The sequence below is a fragment of the Triticum urartu genome, chromosome 1A, assembly GCF_056163025.1.
Source record: "Triticum urartu cultivar PI428250 chromosome 1A, HENAU_Tu73, whole genome shotgun sequence".
Taxonomy (NCBI): domain Eukaryota; kingdom Viridiplantae; phylum Streptophyta; class Magnoliopsida; order Poales; family Poaceae; genus Triticum; species Triticum urartu.
In genome coordinates this window covers 406,226,774-406,229,579 of record NC_141873.1, presented here as the reverse complement: position 1 = coordinate 406,229,579, position 2,806 = coordinate 406,226,774, and positions in this window count along the sequence as shown.

Below are 2,806 nucleotides of genomic sequence, written 5' to 3'. Positions count from 1 at the left end.
ATACTCTAAAACTCGCAAGATAAGCGTGAGTGCTATGGATGGCGTTCTCTCAAGGAGACGGGAGGATCCATAGTGGTGTATTGGTATGGTGAATTTGTGGACTCGTGTGCGCCACCTCAAAAGAGTTACTTGCAGTCGTAGTTCAGGTTAGCCACTGAGTCAAAGCTGGCTTGCTGCAGTTAAACTCCACCACCCCCTTTGTTGATACCGATGCATATGTAGTTAGTTCTGATGTAAGTCTTGCTGGGTACATTTGTACTCATGTTTTCTTAATTTATGTTTTGCGCAGAGACTTTAGTCTCGCTAGTAGTTCCACGTGGACTTCGACGTTTAGCTTGTTACCTCAGCTATGATCCTGTACCCTTGGGAGGGTCTTGTAGATAGTCAGGCTTCTGAGCCTTCTTCATTTGTAGTTGTCTGTACTCAGACAAGTTAAGCTTCCGCATGTGCTTGTTGCTTGTATGCTCTGTATGTTGGGTCATGAGACCCATGTTTGTAATATCTCGCTCCTCGGAGCCTAATGAATAAATACTCTGAGTCGTAGAGTCTTGTTGTGATGCCATGTTGTATTGCACATATTGAGCATATTGTGTGTATGATTGAAATGCTTGGTATGTGTGGGATCCGACAACCTAGTTGTTTATCCTTGGTAGACCTCTTATGGGGAAATGTAGTCTTGTGATTCCATGAGCCATAGTAGTCCGCTACAGCCCGGTTCACCGGAGTCCTGCTAGCCCAGCACTACTGCTCTGAAACACTTGACTGGCCGGCATGTGATTCACTTCGTTCTTGTGTCTGTCCCTTTGGGGAAATGTCACGGGGTGACATCTGGAGTCCTGCCTAGCCAGCTATAGCCCGGGTTCCCGGAGTCCTGTTAGCCCAGTGCTACAGCCCGAATTCACACGCTGCTGACCGACATGCTCGATGTTGATTCATGTATGCCTGTCCCCGTAAGTTAGTGCCACTTTGGGTTCACGACTAGTCATGTCGGCCCGGGTTCTCTGTCATATGTATGCTAGAGACACTATCATATACGTGAGCCAAAAGGCGCAAACGGTCCCGGGCCATGGTAAGGCGACACCCGTGGAAATACCGTGCGTGAGGCCACAAAGTGATATGAGGTGTTACCGGCTAGATCGATGTGACTTGGAATCGGGGTCTTGACAGATTGCCGGTGGCGACCAGGCGAAGTTAGCCAGGTTGAAGGAGATCCTTACTTGATTTGACAATGAGTGGGAGATTCCGAGGACGGTGAGGGCCACGTGGCAATGTATGCGGAAAAGCAAGACAACGGCAATGACAGCGGCGATGTACTCCTCGACGGCAGTCACGCCACAGTCCTTCGAGTTCATCGAGTATCTCCTCTGGGCGATGGAGCAGACAGATTCGCCCGAGGCGAAAGTCAGGCGGAGGTGGTGGGCGTGCAGGTCGAAGGTCGAGCATCCAGAGGATAACGAATCGATCGAGTATGGTGTGTCGTTCGTGAGGGTGTAGAGTCAACCGGAGCCACACGATTATTCATTCTCCCACCGCAAGAGGAGGCCGGATAGCATGATGTCGCTTCCCCACCGTTCTCCACGGTTCCCTCGCCGTTCGCCTTGTTTCAATGGCGGTGGTAGGGTTTAAGGTAAGCTTTGCACTAACCTAATCTTCCATCTTCTCATGCTTACAACCAGTGTGACGACAAATGAAAATCATGCTTACAATCAGTCTCCGAGTACTATGCCAATCATCCTAAAATAGATCTAGACCAAAAACAAAGTTGCGACACTGTGTACAAATAAAGAAAAATAGATTGGTGCTTCTTTCAGAAAAGAGTACTCCCTAGAAAAGTGCCAATATAAGCTACTAGTATTTGGTTAGAGGATTTAATGCCGAGAAAGATCCGCCCACAGAGAACACCACACATCCCACTGGTGGTGGTGGATGCCAATGCTTAGATGGAGCATGGTTGGTGTCGGTAATTTTTATTTGGCACACCTCGCACTCTGCATATATGCCGGTTGCATCCGTACATTTGTGCAGTTCCACCAAAATGCAGCTGAATAATCCTGTTTGCACACATAATGGAAAAGCGTGATTACATTATAGTGGCACTAGTTGATGAAACATACACTAATAAATAGAAGAAAATATTGCGATAATATCATAGTATGCCATGCTACGAGGGCGAGATGGGCGCTGCGACGCCACATACGGTAGGCCTCATACTGGAAATTGACCCAATTCTCCCCAATACACCTTCTGCCAGTGATGAACATCGGTGTACAGCGGTAGTACAAGGAGGGGCCTTGAGACATTCCAGTCTCTATTTTTGTGTAGATCAACTAAAATTAAGCACCCCAGATTGCAGAAACACTTAAACATTAACAATGGGACTAGTTGATAAAACATATACTAACAAAGATGTCATGGGATTTCCGCGGCCACCTATGGGACCGGGTGGCCCCTTGTCGGTTCGGCAGGGGGACGACACATTGCACAAAGAGCAGAGCAGCGTACGACCGTGCAGCAGAGAGCACACAATCGATTTACCCAGGTTCGGGCCGCCGCGAAGCGTAAGACCCTACTCCCGCTTTAGTGGATTGATGGAAGAATGGATGTGGTGGTGCATAGTACACTTGCTCGGCAAGGTTTGCCCAAAGCGACTACGTGTATGTGGTGGCTTGGGGTTGTCAACTTTCCAACATTCTAACCCCTCCTATGAGTGCCATGGGCCTCCTTTTATAGATTAAGGGGTCACCACAGTGGCAAAGAGGTCATTATCCACTGATATGATAGCAAACAGTGCTATCATACTGATAAC